Source organism: Rattus norvegicus, chromosome 13 (genome assembly GCF_021556685.1).
Source record: "Rattus norvegicus strain SHRSP/BbbUtx chromosome 13, alternate assembly SHRSP_T2T, whole genome shotgun sequence".
Classification (NCBI taxonomy): domain Eukaryota; kingdom Metazoa; phylum Chordata; class Mammalia; order Rodentia; family Muridae; genus Rattus; species Rattus norvegicus.
In genome coordinates this window covers 46,090,891-46,098,309 of record NC_141546.1, presented here as the reverse complement: position 1 = coordinate 46,098,309, position 7,419 = coordinate 46,090,891, and positions in this window count along the sequence as shown.

The window sequence follows — 7,419 nt, the reverse complement described above, 5'->3', positions numbered from 1 at the left end:
GCACTATGAAGAGAGTCTATGAGAGGCTATTGGTGAAGCCTAGTTGTAGCAGAAAACCCCAGTATATTAGAGATCCCAGTACCATGGGTTGACCATGAAGAACGGCAGCAGCAGTGGAGTGGAGTCAACCAGAGCCTAGAGTGCTACGGAGGGCAGAGCTGGAGAAGTGACCCAAGTCCTTTGGAAGAGCAGTTGAAATAAGAAGCTGGGAAGTTGAAGTTGCCTTGGAGACCCCAAGATGTTAGAGATGCCAGAGCTATGGGATACAGGCTGAGGAAAGCTGCTAACTAGGAGTGGACCCAGCCCAAGAGAAAGGATTGTGTTGCAGTCAACAAAGATGAATGGAGTTAGACATCAGACATAGAGATGCAGAGTTTGGACTTTGCCTAGCTGACTTTTGGTCTTGTTTTGGTCCAATATTTCCTCATTATGACATTTTGGAATGATAATGTATATCCTGTGATGTTGGAAGTATGTGATCTGCTTTTTTATTTTTATTTTATAAGGGATTACAGTTAAGTGATTAGATGAACATTAAAAGAGACTTTGGACTTTTAACATTGTTGAGACTGTTATAGACTGTGGAGACTTTTGAAGTTGGACTAAAAGTACTTGGCATTATGCTATGGCTAGGTATGGCCTCCGTATAGACTCATGTGTTTGAACAAGCCTATGGGAGGCCCGGGAATGGAAGGTGGTGGTTTGAATATGCTTTGCCCAGGGAGTGGCACTATTAGAGGGTTTGGCCTTGTTGAAGAAAGTGTGTCACTGTGGGGGTGGGCTTTGAGACCCTCTTTCTAGCTGCCTGTGAAACAGTCTGTTCCAGGCTTCCTTTCGATGAAGATCTAAAACTCGGCTCCTTCGGCACCATGCCTGCCTGTACACTGCCATGCTTCCTGCCTTGCTGATAATGGACTGAACCTCTGAGAGAGTAAGCTAGCCCCAATCAAATGTCCTTTATCAGAGTTGCCTTGGTCATGGTGTCTTCAAAGCCATGGAAACCCTAACTAAGACAAGGACCAAAGGCAGAGAGGAGAACAGAGAATGGTGTGCTCTACTCAGTATTTCCTCACAATTTGGATGAGTAGCAATCATATCTAGCTGCAAGGGAGGCTATATAGCTGAACTAGAATCCACCGACTGCTGACTGGAAAGGAACCCTAAGCTAGACAAAGCTGGAGCCGGGCAAGGTGTTAAGAACAGCAGCTGGAGAAGCCTTGCACATACTCATTTCATCCCACATTGACAGTCATGGCAGAGCAATTAGGCTCCTGACGCCAAAGCGAAAGCTCTGTGTTTGCACAGAAAGTGTTTGTCCACCCAAACCCAGGCCCATCTCATTCATTACTCTACAGGGGCCAAGTCCTGCACTTGGACTGAAAACATGGTCTCTAATAGACAAGGAAAGAAGGCTCAATTCCATGGTGACTATCACTCACAGCAGGTTTGTAAATCCAGGCAGACAGGCTCCTGGGAAGGCTCTAGATTTGGAGGTAGATCTGGACTGGATACACATGTCATTGAGTGCTATCTGGCTACATGACTGTGAGCAAGGCACCTAGCCTTTCCGAGCTTTACTTTCCTTGTCCATGACAGTGATAATATCTGCTACCTCACAGAATCACTGAGGAGTAGAGATAACATTTGTGCAGACAAGAAGATAGCTGTAACATGTGTCCTGGTGAGTTTTAACTGTCAATTTCACCACCTGGCAAGGTCCTTAATGAGGCAATATCTTGATCAGTTGGCCTGTGGGCACACCTTCAGAGACCGGTCTTGATCATTAATCAATATGGGAAGGTCCAGCCCACTGTGGGCAGCGCCATTTCCTAGGCAGGAGTTTCTGAACAACAAGGAGGAGAAGGCAGCTAACAGCAAGGGAGCAAGCAACATTCACAGCTCTAGTTCTCTCTGTTCTTGACTGTCAGGGTGCAAGTTAGGTTCCTGCTTTGACTTCTCCACACTCAAGGACTTAGAAGCCAATTATACCCCTTCTTGCCGGAGTTGCCTTTTCTCATAGTATCACAGTAACAGAAATGAAACTGAGCTCAGCGCAAGAATGTATCGAAAACTAAATCCTAAGTGGATATCCAAGAGACGGGTATTGTTAAGATGTGTTTCCTGAAGGTTCAGGTATTAAAGGCAGTGTTCAGAGGTGGGGCTTAGGGAAGTGGTTGGATCACGAGGGCTGTGCGTTTATCAAGGTATTAATCAGTTGGTGGACTCAAGATTGGAGCAGACAGGTAGCAGGTGTTGGAAATGTGGACAGTTGGTCACCGAGGATGCGCCCTGGACAGACGTACTGTTTCCAGTCTCTTCCTGCTCCGAGGAGGTGAACAACTTTGCTTCTGCACAACCTTCAGCCACGATGCTCAGCTATACCAGAGGCTTAAAGCACAATATCCAGCTAACCACAGACAGGTAGACAGAAGACACATCCAAACCGTGAGCCAGCAGATCACAGAAACCTCCAAAACCATGAACCAAGAAAAACGTTTCCTCCTTGAGACTGTTTCTCTCAGATGTTTATCCCAGCAACAAAACTACAAACGACATAGATGGTCTAATTTAAAAATGATGTAAAAATCCCAAGAAGAGCACTGCACACTATAGTCTGAGTACTTGGATAAGACAGGAGGCTCTTGAGTTCAAAGCTACCCAGGGCTACATAGTAAAACCCTGTTTTTTTAAATGGTTTGTTTAAAAAAAAAAAAAAAGCAAATGTAATTTCTATAAAAGTACCAATGACATTCTTCTTATAATAGTGAAAAAAGAAACTCCTAAACTTCATATGACACCACAAAGGCACCCCCTCCCACCACCAATGTTAATCAAACCTTAGCAAAGAGAGTAAAGGGGAGGGAGTCACAAGCCTGATTTCAAGTCATACAACTAAGGACATACCTTTAACACGAGCATTTAGAAGCTGAAATAGAAGGATGGTTAGTTTGAGGCTATAAAACAAGACTATCTATCTTTCAAACACCAAGTGTCACAAAACAAATTACAACATTTACAAGAACCCAAACATTGTGACCTTGACATAAAAACAGATGGGTAAGTGGAGTGGGGTAGCATGCATACTCTTATAATCCTGGCCCTTGGGAGGCGGAGACAAAAGGGTTACCTCAAATTTAGGTGTCTATGAATTACTTAATAGAAAGTTCCGGGGCTGGAGAGATGGCTCAGTGGTTAAGAGCACTGACTGTTCTTCCAGAGGTCCCGAGTTCAATTCCCAGCAACCACATGGTGGCTCACAACCATCTGTAAAGAGATCCGATGCCCTCTTCTGGTGTGTCTGAAGACAATGACAATGAACCCACATACATGAAATAAATAAATCTTAAAAAAAAAAAAAAGAAAGTTCCAGGCTGGCTGGCCAACACTACAGAGATGGATGAGATAATGTATGTCAAAATAAAGGTCGTGCACTGAAAGACAAAAGTACTCCATGCTTTCATACATAAGTGGAGAATGAAACTGTGCCCTGGGGGCTGGAGGTGACAGTCAGGAGTGATGGAAGTTCCCTGGGATGGATCCCCAGCAAAGCAAAACAAAAGTTAATGTAAGGGCTGGAGCGATGGCTCAGTGGTTAGGAGCATCAATTGTTCTTCCAGAGGTCTTGAGTTCAATTCCCAGCACCACACGGTGACTCACAACCATCTGTAATAGGATCTGATGGCCTCTTCTGGTGTGTCTGAAGACACGGAGAGTGTATCACAAAAAAAAAAAAACAAAAACAAAAACAAAAAAAACAAAAAAAAAAACATATGATATGCACTCATTGCTAAGTGGATATTAGCCCAAAAGCTCGAATTACCCAAGATGTAATCCATGGACCACATGAAACTCAAGAAGAAGGATGACCAAAATGCGGATGCTTCACTCCTTCTTAAAAAGGGGAACAAAAATATCCATAGAAGGGGATATGGAGGTGAAGTTTAGAGCAGAGACTGAAGGAACGGCCAGTCAGAGCCTGCCCCACATGTAGCCCATATAAACACAGCCACCAAAACTAGATAAGATGGATGAAGCTAAGAAGTGCATGCTGACAGGAACCGGATATAGATCTCTCCTGACAGACACAGCCAGAACATGTCAAATACAGAAGTGAATGCTAGCAGCAAACCACTGAACTGAGAATGGGACCCCCTTTGGGGGAATTTGAGAAAGGATTGAAAGAGTTGCAGGGGCTTGCAACCCCATAAGAACAATAATGCCAACCAACCAGAGCTCCCAGGGACTAAACCACTACCCAAAGAGTACACATGGACAGACCCATGGCTCCAGCTGCATATGTAGCCGAGGATGGCCTTGTTGGGCACCAATTCTGCCAAGGTTGGACCCCCAGTGTAGGGGAATGTGGGGGGCTAAGGGGGGCGAATGGGGAGGGAAGCACCCTTATAGAAGGAGAAGGGGAGGGGTTAGGGGGCTTATGGACAGGAAACCAGGAAAGGGAATAACATTTGAAATGTAAATAAGAAATACCCAATTAAAAAAGAAAGAAACAGTGTACTCACATACATTAAATAAATAAATAAATAAATAAATAAATCTAAAACAAAAGTTCATGTAAAAAAAAAATACAGAGTTGGGCCAGCAAGATAGCTCACGTGGTAAGGGCACTGATGCCCTGGACTTATGTGCCGAAGGGAAGTTTGAATTCAACGTAGTATAATACTTGTAATAGATTTAAACAAGCTCAGAGATGTTTTAAAAAAGAACAAACAAAAAGAAAGAAGAAAATAGAGAGTTTATAGTCCCTTGTGAGGGACAGCTAGGACGGGAGGTCAACACACGAGAATGAAGTAGGAACTGAGGCAGAGCCGTGTAGAGCACTGCTTTGGGCTTTCTCAGCTTGCTTGGCTGGCCTGGCCTGGGCTGGCCTCAAACTCACCTCTAGATGCTGCTGCATCCTAAATGCTGGGATTAAAGATAAGCATCCCTGTGCACAGCCTTCTGCTTGCTTTTACATCCGACCTGGGACCATCTGCCCAGGGGTAGCATCATCTCTAGACTGTCCCCCTCACATCATTCATCAGTCAAGAAAATGTCTCACAGACTTGCCTGAAGACCGGTCCGATCTTCTCGGCTGAGGCTCCCTCTTCCCAGATGATCCTAGTTCATGACAAGCGGACAAAAACACGGAGCTCAGTATGTGTGTGTAGAAATATCACAGCATAAACATGGATGTGACAGTTATGCAGAAGCTGAAGTTGTTCACATGCCGAGAAAAAGTAGGGAGAAATCATTGGGGAGCATCGCATGAGAGCTGTGTAAATAGCCAACAAGCATAGAAGGTACTGAGTCATACAGAACACAAGGGAAATGAACACTGAAAGCCCTGAGATACCAGGGTTCCCCAACAGGATAGTTAACATTAACGTGACCCTAAGTGACAAATGTAGAGAAGGCTGTGGGAACATTAGTAAGCCATGACAATCTTCACACTAGTACAGCCACTGTGAAAAGGCACGGTGGCATCTGCATAGGTCTAATATTGTGACCTAGCAAGTCCATTTCTGGGCATATACCCAAAAAGTGAGAGCCACCATCCACCAGAAAACAAAGTATGGGTGTTCAGAAGAACCTTATTTGTTGTAGATTCTATTTGGAAATAGTCTGAATGTCCATCAGAAACAGGGTGGGGGAAACCTCATTCTGAAGACGAGGCTGGCCCTGTGAACTCTCAGAGATTTGCTCTACATGGTGGGTGCACAGGACAGGCTGTGTTGCCTGGCAATGAAAAGGAACCAGACACTCTCTCACAGACATCATTGAATAGGTCTTCCGGAACTCCTTGGGTGGACGCTGGAAATACTCTAGACCTTGATCAGACCAGAGGTCAAGGGGATGTGTATGCATGTCAAAATTCACCATGTCATTTCTTTTAATACTTGTACATTAGAATATAACTTCCTTTAAAAAATAAATAAGCTTGGGTGTGTAACTCTGTGGAAGAGAGCTTGCTAAGCACACACGAGACCTTGGGTTCACTGGGTAATGGCCGCATGCACCTTTAATCCCAGCACATCGGAGGCAGAAGCAGGTGTGTCTCTGTGAGTTTGGGGCCAGCCTAGTCTTCAGAATGAGTTCTAGGACAGTTCAAGAGAAAACCTGTCTTGAAAAACAAAACGAGGGGCTGGAGAGATGGCTCAGCGGTTAAGAGCACTGACTGCTCTTCCAGAGGTCCTGAGTTCAAATCCCAGCAACCACATGGTGGCTCACAACCATCTGTAAAGAGATCCAATGCCCTCTTCTGGTGTGTCTGAAGACAGCTACAGTGTACTTATATATAATAAATGAATAAATCTTAAAAAAAAAAAAAGAAAAACAAAACGAAAAACAAAACAAGTGTTTGGAACAGAATAGGCCTGAAATAATAGCTTGTCAGGTGTCCTAGTTAGGGTTTTACTGCTGTGAAGAGACACCATGACCCAGGCAACTCTTATAAGGACAATATTTAACTGGAGCTGGCTTACAGGTTCAGAGTTCCAGTCCATTATCATCAAGGTGGGAGCATGGCAGTGTCCAGGAAGGCATGGCACTGGAAGAGCTAAGGGTTCTATCACTTGTTCAGAAGGCAGCAAGGAGAAGACTGATTTCCAGGCAGCCAGGAGGATGGTCTCTCAAAGCCCACCCCAACAGTGACACATTTCCTCCAACAAGGTCACATCTCCTAATAGTGCCACTCCCTGGGCCAAGTGTGTTCAAACCGCCACATCAGGATTTCCAGAATAAAGGTAGGAATGGTGATATATGCCTCTAATCCCAGAACTTGGGAGGCCATTCTGGGCTACACTACAAAATCTCATCTCAAAAACAAACAAACAAAACCAAAGCCTGGCCAGGGCTGGAGATGTCACTCAGTTGGTCAGTACTGGCCTAGTGTGCGTGAAGCCCTGGGTTCCATCCCTGGCACTGTATAATCAGAACACACACTTATATCCCCAGCTCTGAGATCCGGGCCTCTTGCTCCAACAAACCAAACAAAATAACAGTGACAAAACCGCCTTCATACTAGAATTTCCAGAACGAAGGAGACAACAGTTTTTAGGAGCCCTGGGAGCATCGTTTTAAAAGTCATTGGCCATCAGAGCACCCCTCGGAGGCCAGATGACATGGGGACTATGCTGTAAATGAGAGACTGCAGGAAGTAAGACTACCTGAGAAACAGGGCATCCAGTGTTTTCAAATAGTAATGGCCATTGTTGAATAGTCCGTGGGAAGCAAACTTCCTCCTCACAGCTCTAAACCACTGATTATAAACCACAGCCACCTCCAAGCCTCTGAAGGCGGCTGAGACACAGCTACTGAGTCTCACTCTGTGTGTCTCTCAGCAAGACTTAGAGTCTGCATTTCTAGCAAATTCTTCAGACATATTTTGACCTCGAGTGTGCTTTGCTAGCCTCCGGTGTG